Source organism: Coptis chinensis, chromosome 3, assembly GCF_015680905.1.
Source record: "Coptis chinensis isolate HL-2020 chromosome 3, ASM1568090v1, whole genome shotgun sequence".
Lineage (NCBI taxonomy): Eukaryota > Viridiplantae > Streptophyta > Magnoliopsida > Ranunculales > Ranunculaceae > Coptis > Coptis chinensis.
In genome coordinates, this window is record NC_141458.1 from 115,481,998 (window position 1) to 115,499,733 (window position 17,736).

At 35.1% G+C, this 17,736-nt stretch overlaps 2 long non-coding RNA genes and 1 pseudogene across 3 annotated transcripts; all 3 read left to right on the forward strand.

Annotated features, from left to right (window-relative positions):
• The first annotated feature begins 1,311 nt into the window (after positions 1 to 1,311).
• On the forward strand, positions 1,312 to 9,723 carry LOC147513298 (uncharacterized). Of its 2 annotated transcripts, XR_015217366.1 has the most exons (7): positions 1,312 to 1,505; positions 1,608 to 1,683; positions 2,075 to 2,149; positions 5,640 to 5,728; positions 6,553 to 6,663; positions 9,179 to 9,233; positions 9,384 to 9,723. It is a non-coding gene; the product is annotated as an uncharacterized LOC147513298 (long non-coding RNA). The 2 variants fall into 2 exon arrangements; XR_015217365.1 differs by lacking the exon at positions 9,179 to 9,233.
• A 1,020-nt stretch (positions 9,724 to 10,743) lies between these two features.
• LOC147513299 (calreticulin-1-like) lies at positions 10,744 to 12,241 on the forward strand (annotated as a pseudogene).
• A 686-nt stretch (positions 12,242 to 12,927) lies between these two features.
• Positions 12,928 to 15,752, forward strand: LOC147513300 (uncharacterized). The gene is made up of 5 exons (XR_015217367.1): positions 12,928 to 13,501; positions 13,579 to 14,969; positions 15,060 to 15,193; positions 15,297 to 15,450; positions 15,565 to 15,752. It is a non-coding gene; the product is annotated as an uncharacterized LOC147513300 (long non-coding RNA).
• The last annotated feature ends 1,984 nt before the right edge of the window (positions 15,753 to 17,736 follow it).

The following is a 17,736-nucleotide window of genomic DNA, read 5'->3' on the forward strand; positions in this document are numbered from 1 at the left end:
CCACGTCAGCAGATTTTATAAAAAAGTTCCTATTTAAAAAATAATTAATTGGTTGATTACTTACTTAACCTTATTATTGTTGTGTTTAGCAATTTATAAAAAAACGTTATGGTCTTTTTACATGCTAGGGATTAAAAAACACCAAATACACGCCTAATTTGATTTGTTCGCCAGTGGGTAATTAAGTAATTAACAACCAAAACACAAAACCCTGACACACTCGAAATTAGGGTTTTGACAGAGAGAGAGAGATATGCCAGATGACGATGCAAGAAGACAAGCAGAAGAACAAATTAAAAGATTAGCAAAAGATCCACAAGTAATCCCTGCTTTAATTCACCATCTCTGAACTGCTAAAACCCAAATGTTAGACAGCTGTCCGCTGTTCTTTTAAGGAAAAAGATTACTGGTCATTGGGCTAAACTTTCTTCTCAAATTCGCCAATTGGTTAAATCCTCACTTATTGAAAGCATCACTATTGAGCACAGGTAACCTCTCATAATTGTCTGGCATTGCTTAAAGTTTAAGTTTTCAGATTTTTGATAATAAGTTGGAGTAATGTTTGTTTGTAGTCCTCTTGTGAGGAGAGCAAGTGTGAATGTTGTCAGTATCATTGCCAAGTATGCAGTTCCGGCTGGCGAGTGGCTAGATTTATTGCCGTTTCTATTCCAATGCAGTTAGAGTGCTCAAGAGGACCATAGGGAAGTAAGTGTATACCTACTCTCAGCTACAAAATGTGTTTTAACTGTATTTACTTTCCGTTATTTACTTGGTAGATATAGAGTGATAGTTCAAAATGCATGATTTTGTTAGCAGCAGATCTGTGTTGGAATCTTGCAAAGAAGAGAAGGTCTAAAGACTCAAATTCTTGTTAAGGGTATTTTTGTAAATTTCATATTTAACCTAGGGACATTTATGTAATTGGTCGGTCGGGTTATATTTCAAACGTATGTAACTTAATGAAACTTAACTCCGACTCGTAAGCCACTTTAAGTTAGCAACTCATATGTGAAAATTTGACAAAAATGTCGGTTAGCGGCTTTTCTGCGTTCGAAGCTGGCACGAGTTAACAGCTTACACGCATGAGTGGGTTATCGTGATAGCCTGCGGTGGGATAGAATGTAGGAGATTAAATTGAGCTGGATGGGCCGAAAAAAATAATCACGACGCTAAGTCAAATTAGTTAGTGGTTAGAAGTCTAATTATGCCTTAAGCTTAATTTGGTCATATTGGGCTTGGGCCAAATTAGCTAAACAAGAAAAAAAAAAACCCCCCCGTATTGCACCAAACCAAAAACGCACGAAACCAAAACTTCCCCAAAAAAAAAAAAATCGCACCAATTTTCTCCAATTTCGCCCAATCTCTTAAACTCTAGGAGAGAGAAACTCAAATTCTCCCAAATTCGGTGATTAAAACCTCAATTCCTCACACCCAAACCTTGACAACACTGAACGCGAGAGTGGGGATTCGAAATTTCTGGAAATCGCGTCGTATCAAGGTAAAAGGTGAGTTTAATTTCTTCCTAAATAGATATTTAAACTAAATTTCGATGGATTAGGGGTGTATGGATGGAATTAATTGAATGGGGGTGTTTGTAATGTCGACAGTAGCTGTTGGTGGAGATAGAGTGGAGCGATTTTGGTGGAGCAGAAAGCTAGGAGCTATTTTTTTTTTACTGACTTGGTAAGGATTTCGGTATCTTCAATCTATTGTAGAGAATTTAGGTTAGTTCACACTCATTTAAGATTTTGTTGATTATTGGAGTTAATGTGAATGGAAGAGTGGAATTTGTTGTTGTTGTCGGAGTCGAGAAAAAAAAAATCTTAATCGTTATGGGACGCGATATGATTGGCGTTGACGTGTGGGCCTGCAGTGGCTCGAAATATTCCGTAGAGACCGGCCGAGTAAATGAAAGGTCGAAATGGCCTCAGAGCTCGCATTAATCCGGTAGTTAGATGAAAATTTACCCGAAACCAAATTCTTAACGTCGAGATTCTTCTCGACTTTCGTAGATAAGAATTTCCTCGTTAGTTTGATAAACTCTAACGACCGACGTATACATCTGATGTTATAGGAGTGATCTCGAGTGGATTTGGTTAAGTGGGCTTGATTCGGTTAAGTGGGCTGGAGGAGAACGGAGCTTGCTAAGGTAGGAACTTACATACCAATATATAGCATGCTTATTGCCATGCATGATTTGATTGTTTTAAATTGAGAAAAATAGTTTGTGTATCAACCATGCATGTATATGTGATATCCATGTTTTGCATTGTATTCCTCGATATAAACTATATATAGGGATAGCTTTCGTGTGAAATGGTTTTTTTGTGAAATCGGGGTAGCGGGGATTTATTTTCTTGTTAAAAGAGCAAAACTGGTTTTGGGAAGGGTTCTCGTCTCTTGTCTTAGTAAGGAGGCAGAGAGATGGATTTTGTAATGCGAGTAAGGATTACCCGGTTGTTTGTAACTAGGTATGAGGTTCGGGATTATTCCCGGGATGGTTGTTGTTATTTACGATGATTCGCCGTTTGGGAATCATCGGTTGTTATTTACTATGACTGGCCCGTTTGGGAGTCATAGGTTGCTTTTACTTGATGGTGGGAAATCTTAAACTCACACCTCTGTAATCAACAGATTTTAAAAGAAAAACTAAATATGTAACTAGAGTATTTGAAAACAATCGGTAATACGAAAGTATATATATAGATATTACTATGCTTATCACGAGGGGATTTAGAAAAGAATTGTGAATTCCTATAAAGAAGGAACCATTGTCGCAATTCGAGACAGTTATTCAGCTCTAGGATTCCAACTGTGGTGTACACCTTCGAGGTGGTGGGCCACCTTTAAAGGGATGCATCACAGGATGTAGTCCGGGAATTCCTTTCTACTTTTCTAGATAACCATGTTTTATGCGATGTTATTTGTATGGTGATTAGCTTGTGTGAGGTTACATGCTACCTTGATGAGGTTTAGGCGAGGAGTGAGAGTTTAGTCCACTCCCCGGATGTGTGTCGATCCCTGAAAGCGGTCAAGTCGTCGTCGAACGGTTGACCACCGTAAGTTAGGTGACAGCCCGTATGGGGGCCGTGGTCACAGGGTCCACCTTAGCCCTAAAAGCTTTGGGGATTTTGTGTGTACGAACACAACAACGACATTTCAGTTCCCTGCCGGTAAAATTAGGAAAACAACGGTGCATGGTTTCACACCGATCTTGTAATCGAACCGAGATTTGCCTCGCGGATACCCGGTCGTACCCCTCACCATTCTAATAGGATGCAGCGGCCACAATAGTTGTATGATGATTGTGAAAAAACTATATTTTGTATATCAATGAAGCATGTCGAGATGATTTCTGCTAGTTAGTGATGTATATATATATAGTCACGATATTTGAATACTTTTATGGAAACCCTGCATGTTTTAAATGTTTTCTATAAGTAGACTATTTATTGGTTATGTGCGTTTCTACTGGGCATAGTTGTTGCTCATCCTAGTTAACATTTCAGACGAGCCAGTTGCGGAGGAGGCTTTTCCTAACCCTAGCGATGAAGGTTATGGGGATTTGGGAGGATTCCCTTATGCTTGACGAGGACAGAGTCAAGTTCATATTTTGGGTTGTATAGAGATAGTCTAGTCATTTTGGTTGTATATATAGAGAGAGCTTCGCTCATTTTGATGTAATACTTGATGTATTTGAGTAGCAGTTACACTTAAACAGTTGGTGGATGTATATAATGTTGTTTAGAAGGTTGGTTTGTATATATATGGTTGTTGGAAGGTTGTAGTTTAGGATTTCCAGGTTATGACAGGTTTTTATGACAGGTTTTAGGGTTTACGAATGTCGATTAAACAAAGGAAACTCTGCCGAAATTTCGGTAGAATTGGGATGGTGTTGGCCTCGAGATTCACTCATCGTCCTCGGGATGTGTGCTGGGGTCTCGGGGCGTGACAGAAGGGAAGGTGGAAAATGCAAACCCTTGACACAGGAAAATTATGTAAACCTTAGTATTTTTTTAAGACCAAAACTAATTAAGGCAGTATATTCATTTACTCTTTTCTTTTCTAGATTTCCCTTTTCTGCTCTTAATCTATAGATAAAATATAATTATAAATCTCACCTGGATTTAGAATACTGCCCGGATAAATTCTCCCTCTCCGTGTGTGTGTTTTGCAAACATAATTTTGTCAATCCTCAATCAACTCATGTTTTGGTATGTGAATGTTTAGTTCCATAACATCACTTTGCTTTCTGTTAGGATAGCTCATCCTACTTTAAAATTCTCCTTTTTTTTTATTTTAATATATTCATCGTTACCTTCTCAATGGGAAAAAAACTCTTTGAAATTTTGTGCATTTCCTTAACTATAGAACAACCAATCTAATACAACATAAGTTTCCAATGGAGTAAGTAGGGGACACTTTTTTCTTATTTATTACTCTGTGTATGTGTTACTGTAGCTAATACTGCTTTCCATGAGTCATATGATGCTTTTCCGTATCTTTGTAATTGAGTTTGTATACTTATCAATACACTTCAAATAAAAGTTATCTGCGACTTTACGATTTTAAGGATATCAATAACATCACTAGCTAAGACATACTTTCATCTACATTTGGCGAACTACATATGAAATCCCACTTCTTTTCCCCTACACCAGTTTCATTATTTTCCGGGAACTGAAGGGTTCTCAAATTGAAGAAGGTAACGTTAAATTTACTCATTGTTGTTATATTTACTTAATTTTTATACCCTTCAATTATTTTTCATTCAAGTTTTAATTTGTTCATTGCCAAGAGATCTCATTTCAAGTGGTTTAGTGTTTCCCCACATATAATTCGATAGTTGAATGCTTGAGTCTAATTAGAAACGCTTGCTTTGTCATGGAGTTATTAAAGATATGATTATCATGTATAGTTGTTTTGGGATCTTTTGTTTCAAAACATATGGTGTGTGACTCCGTGTTGGAAAGTACTTTGTAAATACTTGGCGCACAATAAGCGATTTTTTTATAACCCATTTGCTTGAACTTGCAGAATTGTGTTCCTTTGATGTATTGATAATTCATATTCCAAAAAGAAAAGTGTTGCAATGTAATTGGATATGTACACATTTTTATTTCACCATATGCCTACGATTAGGTAGTTCATTAGTTTTGTTTAAGAATTTTATGCAAGTATTATGGAATTTATCATTTACACTTACAAAAACCCTGTAATCAAAATGGTAGCTTGAACATTATACTAATATTTACAAAAAACAATGTTGAGTACAAACCTTTGTCTGATCATATATCGTGATTTGTTTTTAATTAAATGAAATATTTTAGCTAAACTTTAGTCTCATCGACATCATCCATTTCAAAAAGTTCTTGGAGATGCCATATTCATGATATGAGGCTTTTAATTATGTTATTACCAGTATTTACAAGTTTCTTTACAAGAGTGGAGGATTTTAATTTGGTGATCACATGTACATGAATAAACACAACGAGTAGTAGAGTTGTATTGGAAAGTCAACCTTGGAACAATATTTACCAATTTGGTTATTAGTGTCATTCTAAATTTCTGATACATGATTGAGACATTTATTTATTTTGTGAAGATAATGAATTTTTAGGTTTTCATTCATTTGGCAGAGCGAGCTGGCAATGTGGTTCTGACAATATTGAGAAGATGACTAGAGTTTAGTTTTGCGGCTGTAAGCAAGGGAACAACTATTCAAATGGTAATATTTACCGTAACTCACGTTACCAATTCAATGTCAATCGCATAATTATCATGCATAATTTTGATACCGTCAAGTTTATACTAATTGGTAAAAAAACTCTTATGTCATAAAACACAAACCCTAGCTTTATTTAATAAAACAAAACACGCATTCATGAAAATCACCAATTTATCTCAACATCACCTGTGATAATAGGAGGCATGATATTGGATATCTATGCAAAACCATTTACTCCACCTCATCCAACGACAACAACTCCTGGACATGTATATATTTGACTGCATGCTCATTAAGTGTATTATTAATGTAGGCTAATTTTATATGATAAGTAAGAGAGTTTGTAGTTGCGAGGCACTGGCATGAAAAGGGCATGTAGTTTGGTTGGTGAGATGAGAATATGATAACATGTGATGGGGTTATGGGAAATACAATTAAGGCACGCATGCATTAGCATGGAGAGGTAGAATGTTTAAGGTTGGGAAGATGATATATTCTGCCTCAGTGTGTTTTTGGCAGTTTGGAGAAGTGTAACTATTGATAGGGTCGGAAAGACATGTAGGGGCTGACAGGAAACATTATAGTGTGAGAGAGGGGATTGATATTGAGATTGGAGAGGAGATGTACATGTGTATGCCTCCCTGTGTTTGTGTTGGATGACACATGTCTGAATAAACTCCTTTTCATATATAGGCTAACGTTTCAAGCAAAAATGATGAAAAAATAACAAATTGTAATACTTATTAATAAGACTAAATGTTACTTTGTCCCTTTTCCTTCTTTTCCTGTTTTCTTTACTTATTGATTGGAACTTTCTTGTTCAGGTATACTGTACCATGTGGCAGGAGGAGTAGCAAGGAATGTTGCCGAATGCATGTCATAGCTTGGAGCTAAACCTTTTATGATAAGCATTATTATTGGGCATGACATGGCAGGTGATGTTTTTGTTGCTAACTCCATAACAATTTCATATATAATCGGGAACCAAATATAGTCATATTTATTTTATTTTTTTAATTGTATATAGATCTCATTATAGTGTTACTAGGCTGTCTGGAAAAAATGAAAGCTAATAAATACAAACTTAATTAGTAAAATTATCTTATTTGGAATTCACAAATACAAGTGTCTCTTGATGGAATACTGGAAATCTGTTGGACTTAGTACAAAAGGTTAATTGTTCTCATTACAATATAATAATGTATTTTGGTCTGCAAGATCTTTGATAGATGAGATTGAGTCGTTTATATAAAATATGATCACAATTAGCACTATGTCGCTATCTACTAGACTACTAACCATTTTAGATACCGGTAAATACAAATTTGAGTCCCAAATTAATTGGGGCCACAATCGACAACGCGGATACAAATTGTTGTTTTTTTAAAATAGTCCAAGTTTTCATAATATGTACTTATTTTCTTACCAATACACTTATTATTTATTCCTCAAGCTTCTCGGTGGACTCACTGTTTCATATGAGTTTTTCATTTATAATAGTTTTGGTCTCTACAATATTATATTATTTTTATTTTTTAAAATGTGTTTATAGTATAGTTAGTTGTTTTCAATGATTAACACAGAGAATGAAGAAAACTAGGTTCTTATCGTTAATGATGGTGTGTTATTATTTGCTATCAGCTACCAACAATTACTAATTTAACAAGAAATATGTAGTAGATTGTGATAACATATTATCGGTAAATTTGATTTTATAATATTTTCATGTGCTACTACTGTTTGATTGCACTAACTGACAACCATGCAATGTATCTTGCCATCTAATTACAATCAGTGTCTTTGTTGATTTGAATTATTTGGTAATAAAACTTCAATTGCATAAGCTCTTAAATCCTGTGAACTGATTTGTTAATTTTCTTTCTTTTATGTGGTAACACTCAAACACCTTTGCTCTAGTGTATCATATTTTCAATAGTTTTACATTTTCTAAGTGCATTACCTGTGTAATTTGTTGAGCAAGCCTTGCATAACTAAGCGTAGTTAATATTATGATAATTAGATAGTGTGACTTGGTTGATACAATTTAGTCTGCTATTGATAAAAACAATGCCAAGATGGTTTTAACCATTTTGAATGAGAGAATTAACTTACATGACGTCTTTGTAGGGGGAAATTGTTAAGTGAGTGCAGTGCATAGTGCGAAAGGAATTGACATTCAAAGTTTTTGAGTTTGAACTACTGAAAACCCACAAAGAAATGGAAGCGCAGATGGTGCCTTTCCTACAATTCTATTGAATGAATAAAGAAACGTTATAGTTCAAATGTTAGGTGTAAGGCTTATTTATTGATTAATATAGAGGTGTTTACTCTGAATATCTCTTTTTTTTTTCCTAATATATTTATAACATGCCTATTCTTTTTCACTTATAAAATTTACATGTTATATTGTTTTGCTTTATGTGATGCGAGTTATATAGAAGCTTAAATATAATCACGTTTACAAGCTTTATAAATGCTACTACTTTTAGCGTGAATGATTGCACATTTGCACCTGTTCGTATCAATTTTAGTGAATCCTATCTAATTTGGGTGTTTGTTTGGAATTATAGGCTTATAACTTTATTTAGTAAATTCTTCATAGCTATCATCATTTGCTCATATCTTGGTGGTTGCTTAGGAAACGAAAATCTTATTGTGAATTTTTTTGATAAGATTTGAGTTCCTTTTTTTGGTCAGATTCATGTATTTTAACACTGTCTTCATTCCTCTATTAGTAACTATAGATATGTCTTCCTTATACACCATTTCGATTGAAGCATGTTAGATTTGTATTGATTATTAGTTTTTCATAGGACTTATGATTCCGGTGGTGGCCAAACGATGGTTTTTTATTCTTTTAATGAACCAATATGGTCTATTTGACATAATTGGTGTAAACAAATGGAAGAGAAAGCTTTACAGCATCATCCGTTGTTCAAGCTACAAAAAAAAGATACTAATCATCCAAATTTGCTTAAAGCATTTTGTTGTATAAATTATTTCAAAGAACTATCATAAAAATTAGGCAACTTATATTTGATATCGATTATTCTGCTACATTGGATGGATTTAAAACATAATTTTGATAAAAACTAACCCTTTCATGCATCGTTTTCATTTCTTTTTTGCTTTTTACTGTTCCCCTTTTGTGATTTTTTATTTATGCCATTGTATCAATTGGCTTTTTTGTGGCAATTTTGGTCTCCGGTATTTACATGATGTATGGATAGTTATGACAATATGGAGAAGGGGAAATTTGGAAGATAATAGAATAAGCAAGAGCCCTTTTTATGTGGCACTGACTTTTGTGCCCTTTTCCTAAGTTTGGTGAGATGAATTCATTTGAATATGAATGAGGAGTATAGTTCATAACTTGCTTTTGCGCTTAGAATTGAGAAGCTCTATTATAGGCATGTCAGATGTGAATGAGTTTATCATACTGTTTTGCAGGAGAATGATTAATGGCTTTGAGATAGCTTTATGTTGTTACAAATTGCCCAAAGAGGCAAGGATCTGTCCATTTAATTGGTGTATTTTAATTAGACTTGTTTCATTTTTATGTGTAAGAATCCTATAAAATTATGGTGGCATGGTGATGCTATTAAAAATATAATGAAATCAACCTAAAAGATTTCCATTATTGTCATATATCCAGGGGATGAAGCTGCACGGTTGTAAGATGTCAGTTTCTATGCAAGGCGGATATTGCTGTTTGGCTACTCTTTGGCATAGTTTGGCTTTGTAGTATCAATCAGCCAAGATTTAGATGAAATACAGATGAATTTGTGAATGATTGATTTCTCTTTTTGCTAGAAAAGAAGATAGGTTGGGGAGGTGATGATCTTTTTATTTTATTTTTCAAGTTTCGACAGTAGAAGCCTTCATTCAAGAATTGTACGTTTTCATTTATGGGCTGGATGCTCCATGATAAAATTGAAGCGATATTAGTTTAAAAAAAAATTAGAAACGATATTGAATATTGTACAACTTCAATTTCTAAGTGCTTTATTTAATTGTTTTTCATCCCAATTGTCAGTAATGTTTGAAGCTTTCTTCTCATAAAAAAATGCCGAACTCTTAAGTGGTACGCACTTACAATTTTACATAATCTAAATTCATTAACAAAATAACAAAAACCCAACAAAAGTTTTTGAAAATTAAAAAGACCCAACTTTACCGGCCTTAAATTTATAGGTGAACAAAAACCCAATTAATTTTTTTTTGGAAAATTAACAGGCTCTTCTGATGGGTTTAATAATAGCAGACTCGACCACAGTTCGGGCTGCATGGCTAGTTCTATTGGGTTACTGAACATTCGAAAAAAACATTTATATGCGCGATACTGATATACTGATATATCTCTATTAGTAAAATACACCATAATTAACCTGGCATTTTAAATTAGACCAGCCTTTTTTCTACCACCTAATACCCCTAATTTAATACAAAAAAATATTATTCAATGTCTTTAAAAAGGACTATTTCGTCATTTAATTTTGTATTTCCATTTATACCCTTCAATTACAACACACAGACAAAGGAGTTTTATGTAAATTAAGGGCAAAAACCAAATCCACGCCTCTATATTGACATGTACGCGGTTTTTGCCACTTAACTACCATTAATACCCACTTCAATTACCATTAATACCCACTTAACTATCATTAATACCGAAGTTCTTCCAACTTCCCTCATTTCTTCATGGGTAGGTAGGCCTTTTGTTTCCAAACACAAATCCGGATATCCTTGACACTCTGTTCCTCTGGTTGGGTTTCTTACGCTTCGGAGATAGTACATTTATCCGATAATACCAAATATTCATTTTTAAGTTGTCGATTTCAGTGGCGTTTCTATTTTACATAATTTGAACTCGATTCTCGGAGAATGGCAACAGAGAAACACCAATCATATGCTAATAACGACACATGCGTTTTTGAGGTTCATTCTACTATTTTTTAAGTGATTTATAATTTGAGTTTTTGTAAGTTTTGTGTATGTTATGTTAATGTTACAAATTTGCGGATGGATGGGAAAGCCGTTGGGTTAAATCTGAATGGAAGAAGGATGAAAACACATTTGGCGAATGGAACTTCACTTGCCGGGTAAATGGAATGGAGATGCTAATGATAAAGGTATTCATATTCTCAGCTATGACAAGTCAAATGTTTCTTACTTGAATGTGTTTTGTGTGTTAATAACTTTTAATGTTTTTGGTATAGGTATTCAAACTAGTGAAGACTACTGATTCTATGCTATATCTGCTGAATTTCCGAAGTTCAAGTAACAAGGAGAAGACATTGGTTTTCCAGTTCTCTGTCAAACACGAGCAAAAACTTGATTGTGGTGGTGGCTACATGAAGTCGCTTAGTGGTGATGTTGATCGAAGAAGTTCGATTGGCGATACCCCTATAGGTAATTAAATAAGACTCCTTAGTGAATTTAATCTCGGTTTGCACACTAACTTCCCAATTGTAGTATTTTAACTTGGTGATCATTTTGTGTGTCTCGATTGCGATTATAATGTTTGGACCAGATATTTGTGGATATAGCACCAAAAAGTCCATGCTATTCTTACCAAAAATGAAACAAACCACTTGATCAAGAAGGAAGTTCCTGTGAGCCTGACCGGTGACTCATGTTTATACTTTCATCCTCGTCCGGATGCTACATATAGCATCCATATTGACAATGAAGAGAAACAAAACGGAAGTGTATATACAGATGGGATATTCTCCCACCAAAGAAAATTAAGGATCCCGAAGCGAAAAAAAGTTAGTTATATCTTCTATTTCTCTTAGTAACGTTTTCTTTTGTGAATCTTAATCTCGATCCAATTCTTATTAAACAGCTGAAGATTGGGATGACAAGGAGTATATTCGACCACGAAGATGTTAAGCCCGAGGTACTATCCAAATATTCATTTTTAAGTTGTAGATTTCAGTCGCATCGATTTGTGTATGTGTTTATAATTGAATGCCAATTCGTGAGCGTGGAGATATACTTCTCACTCTCATCAATTAGCCTATATAAATTTTGATTTGTTTGACTAATCGCTTCATAAAATACTCTGGTTTCTGAAATATCCGAGATTATTCATAGGATAACGTTATTCACTAATGCCTCGAGGGCTCAAGGTACCTAATAAGTTAAAATTTGACATGTAACTTGTCTTTGTATTCAGATTTGATTTCTTTAGTGACTTGACTTTGTAATATATTTTCCTCATTTGGGTCATTGGTTGATGCTTCTTCAATCTCCTTATTGAATTTGATTATCTAAGGACAATGTAATTATCCTTTTCCCAAAATAATCATTGTTGTATATGGTGGTAAAGTGTGTCCTATTTTATCTTTTGTATCCAATACTTTTTCTCATGTCCATTTAAATTTTTATGAAATGTTCTATGTGGATGCTTTTTGTCTCCGTCATTGGTATTTTTGGAGTGCATTTCTGCAGGTTGGCTGCACACCATTGCATCAGGCAACAAACACTGGGAACTCAAGTTTTGTTTGAACTTCTAATCAAGGAAGGAGCACAGGTTGATGTTGTATTGATAGAGCAGGTCAAACGCCATTCCCGAAAGTGCAACACTCTTGGCATAATCTCAAATATTGAACAACTTCACAAAGGCGTAGCAGAATCGCATAATACACTCAATACACAGCACGTTTGGGTGCCAAAGTGACGGGTTTATGTGTAAAACTTGAGGTACTTGTTGAACTTGAAGAAGTAAAATCGAACCAACCGGATGCTTATGCACATTCAAGGATCTCGAATAATAGTTACAAAGGTCGGACTAATTCCTAAGGATAATATTCATCTATAACATTTCCCGATTTGTTTTTTGTTCTTAGTTTTGTCTTTGACTTCCAATTTCAAATGCTTAATCTTGAAGGAGTGAAAACTTCTTTGTGTGTGCATAGATTTATAACAAGATCACAAAGAGGACCTCTTCGATCAAATCTTTATTTACTTGAGATATACATTTTTTTTTTTTTGTGGTCAACTATCGAGTTCGGGTTCGGTGATTTTTGGGCCACCAAAGCTTTTCAATGTAGGTATTATTTGTTTTATCAATTTTGTTCTCACCTATACTACTTTGACTTGCTTACCTTTTTTTTTGTGTTCAAGTATCATCATATATTGCATGAGGGTTTTTTTTTTTTTTTTCTCAATGCATGATTTATGAAGTCGGTGCATGCATGGCCTGAATTTCAAGGTTCATCTGTGTACGTGTAAATGTGGGTTCAATGGTTTCATATGTTGATGTTGTTCGATAACTTATTGGTTTTTCATATTGTCGACTTAAGAAAAAAAAAACCTTTTATCAAGAATGGTCTCCATGCCGAATAACACGTTTTGGCTCACATAAAGGGTTCACATTTAAGATTAGCTTATCAATTTGCAAATCCCCTGGAGGGTTCACAGTTTCAGGCGAGTTGTGGGCTTAATATTCCTATATAGTTCATTTGCTATCGTGGGTTAACTAGGTTTAGAGAGGAGTTCATTTGTTACCCCATTAGGAAGCGGTGTGTGATTCACTTTATTCAACTTGGTATCTCTATAATCAGCATACTTTCTTTGGCTATTTTGATACCATTTTCCCGTATAATTCTTCCTTCTAGAGCAGTCAATTGATTAAATTAGAATCATTGTTTAGTTAGTCACTTTATTTTTTTGATAACTGTCTTTCTTAAATCCTTATTTTTAGGATGTGATTGTGTTTTCGGGCCCTTACACATCAATTGAATGATGGTTGTTCACTGTGGAAAGGTTTCTTCCTTCTATTGACAATTTGTTCGAACTGATTTTTTGAAAATAGTCTTTTGCCTGCTGTGGCGTGTTTACAGTTACTATTCCCTCCAAATGCGAGACCCCATAATGGTGGATAACTTGGAGTGATCTTATGGTGGTCTATTGGCAACATTACTTGCCTAACTTGCTATCACCTTTCAAGGTATCAGTATGGATTCCTTGCTTTTCATGTTAAGTTTGCGCTCTCTTTGTCCCTTGTGATGATTAACCTGTTTGCAAAGAGTATGCAATATTACAATGATATCCTTCTTGTAGCATATGTAACCGCCTTATAGACCGTCCTTTTTCGCTAGGCCATATTAAGGTTATGAATATTAGGCATTGGGGTTGGCTGTCGATCAACTCTATACATGTCAAACCAGTTGAGAGTAATCACATATGAGGGTACGTATCCTTGGTCCAAGCAGCACAAATTTTATAGGTTTTACAATACTTTTGAATCTATACTTCTTTTATCCCGACAAATATTTGTCAGTGTTCATGGTATTGGGGTCTTTATTAATATTTGGTGCTAGGTTTGTTGCCGATCAACAAAGGAACGAAAGGTGGAGTGATTTGAAAGAACAAATTGTTCCTGGAAATAAAACACCATTTGGTTGCTAGAATTGCCCATATTTAGCTTGGCACTTTAGATTTAGAACTAAAATTTTCTTATACATCAATGTGGCTTGAAGTTTAGTGGTTGGTGTGTTGTGTGTGGAGTCTTTTCTGTGCAATTATGCAGTACATATATGGATTGGATGTTCATAACAGAAGAAAAAACTATAAGCATGCGAACATATAATTTACCTTCTAACTCTTCCGTGTCTGTATTTTCAGCTTAATACCATGTCGAACTCGATAGCGTTGATCGTATATTAGTGGTTGACTAAAATAACAAAAAATAGTCAACTGAAGCGGGGAGGGACTAGATCAATTGTTGGGGCCTGTTTCCCCAAAAAACAAAGGGCTGTCCTGGAATCTTTGTCACCATTGTGCAAAGAACGTAATTTGCCGAATGGACAACATATTGTCACTATTTGTTTTTTCTTTGAAAAAAAAGAATAGGGTCAATTGACATTTTTACCTTGCACTTATAAAGTTTTTTATTCTTAGATGTTAGGCTAGGGTATTGGCATTGGTTGTTTATAGCTTTTGCTATCCAACCGTTCTAACGTAAGTTGGCGTGCAATGCTTACAGTGTTAACATTGGCAGCCATGGTAGTGTATCTTCGAGGAACTATCCCTAAAAATCTATTAAGATATCCCTTTACACTAAAGTCACTATTATGAAAGCTTTTTACTGGTTTGAGAAATAGGTTGAAAGGGTTGATTCCTTCTTTTACCTTTTGAAGTCCTTCTGAAGGCAGAGCGCTTGGACAAGGCCAGACAGATTGATATTGCTTCGAGAGGGCCTTGCGGCCATTCTTGGCAGAAGACATACCAGGTTTGGGTTTTGGCCTTATCTATTGTGCTACCAAATATTTTCTAAAATTACACTGCCATCCTCAGCCAAAGTCCGATGTGGGTGTGTCAGGTTTGCCTCCGTCGAGCCAGCAATGGTCTACACATCACACATACGTGGAAACAGGGCTTATTGCATCGCCCTGCTTTGCAAGGAAAGTGTTGATGCCTTGCCAATCCGAGCTTTGGACATTGTTCCGTTTAATGGTACTCCCATGAGTTACAAAACTCTAATATATATGTTAGCTTAAAGGGTGACATTTGGGCGGTTTTATGAAACATCAAATGCTTTCATTGTTTCTTTCTCCAGGTTGGTTAGACCCATTCTAAGGGTGTTATCTGCTGTTGGCCTGAAACAAAAGAATACTTAGGCGTAGCCAACGGATCAGCTCCTTGATTCATTAGTGTTATTCGAAGTGAACACTCTAGATGGATATTTTCCAGTGGTCTGAACACTTGATTAGGTTACAAAGTATTGCATTTTTGATAAACAATAACTCTTCATGCATTGATTCACAATCAAAAGTTTCCGAGCATATTAATGTGTTTGTCATTTGATCTTTAGTTTTAAATTGCAGATCTTTCTAATTAGATACCAACTTGGTAAGCGTGAAATGGACTGGGGCTCGAGGCAAGTATGTTGTTTACGAACCCTTTTTATCAAAAATGATATTGTTTAGGAGCTTCTGATGACAATAGTCCAGTCTTGAAAAACGCCGGACCTACGTGGGGTGCCAAATAGATCACTTCCGCGTTACTCTTTGACTCTCGCGACACTAACCAAACCGAACCGACACCACTGCCGATTGGAGAGTAAGTGATGTTATAATACTTAATTTGATTGTTACTTGACACGTTGAATATAATGCCTATACCTCAATTTCTCAAGCAATCTTAAATGACTTTAGTTGATCGACACACGATCATACACATGACGCAATGGTGACCTTGGAGCCCCCCGCCGTGCTGCCCCTTCTGAATTTTTCAAGTGCCCCTTCTGAAGTTTCCAAGTGATGTTGAACAGGAACCAGGCACCAGTTACCCCTGACCAATGTGTCCAAAGTTTCAAGCTTATTTCCTTTCAACGTCTTCCACGAGTCAAATCAATGCTTAGGACTTGACTCCGATATAGTTATCACCATTCGTACTACTTTTAATTGTATCATCTAATTTTCTCATGTCTGAACTGTAATCACCTTTGCAACTGTGCTTGATACTTTACCCAATCAATCAATTTACTTATTGAATATAATTTACCAATCCCAGAGCTATGGGCAATGCCAGTTATATTTTTATCAGGACTTATTTTCCTTACAATTTTTAAAGGTTAAACAGCATATGCTATCCAAACACTGAGCTATGTAGATATTAACCTCATTGGATACTAACATAGCATCACAGTGTGTTGCTATCAAATGCAAATGCGGTGCGCTACGTTAAGCAATCTATTCCACCAAGTATCCTATTAGTATAGCTTCTAAGATGTGTTAGTACTAAACAAAGCATTTCTTATTTTTGTTAGTGTTTGACTTGGAGATTAATCCATGTGAAATCTCCATGTTAGTTGATACATTGCTAAAGGTACTCAAATGCAACAACACTACACATACATCCAACCTTTGTTTTAGAGAAAATTTTTTATTTAGTTATGCAGATAGCGAACTAAGGATCCTTACAAGAAATTTCATTAACAGCGTGAGTCGAGATCTTTTATGAGAGTTCTTTGTACAAATAAAAGGGTTAGTCCATCACAAGTTTAATCTATGTGTTACTGTGTGGATGGGGCGGAGGTTACTTTCTAAATCCAACTATTATATGGACTGCAGGTTTCCAAACATTATGGAGTTGCAACATATAACTCAACACCACCACTGCAACCTTCCAAGACTTTGGATTCTTCAGTAACTATACGTTGGACAAACACACAGAGTCTCACTCTTATTTGTGCGCACTACATGCACAAAGTGTACTACAATTTGTGTACATCAGAAATATAAGGCAATCTTGAAGTTAGGTATGTTAACTCGAGGAGTTTGTAGATGCCTATAGAAGAGAGACGGTCACTGTTGAAGGGATTATTTGCCCCGCATGCATATAGTCTAATGCATATTAAACTGAAATACTATTAATTTTTTTATTATAATATATATCCATTTCCATATGAATACTGCAGTAGTTTATTGTTCATAAATCCATGTTATCGCTTAAAATTATAACGAAAAAAAACAAAATTGTGGATGTGTACACAAAAGCAATGATTTTGTTTTAACTGATAAATAAATTATGTTGTTTCAAAAGTTGCTTCCATACTAAGAGCTTAAAAGATGGTACAATTACTAGGCGATTACATGTATCTTATATAAATAGCATGCTAATCTTTAACAAACACGTACCAAGACTTTGATATTTTGACGCCATGTGGGGCCATAACACTATAAGCACTGGAACAGGTATTGTACAAGCAAACAACACAGCTTTTTCAAACATGACATAATTGTGGAACATTATGTTAAGTGCCAAATAGTATTGACACCAAATAATAACTTAACATCAGAGTTTCACTTATGTCTTCAATAGCCGTTTGTTTCGCCTGTACTCTCTGGAGGAATTTGATAGTAATTGGCCTGCCAATGGTTGCAAAATGTTACTTATGTAGCTAACATGAATGTATGAAACATGGGCGAGATGGTCTTCAGTTGACACTAATGATATATGTTTTGCATCAATATACAAGAGTGAGTGTCGTTAAA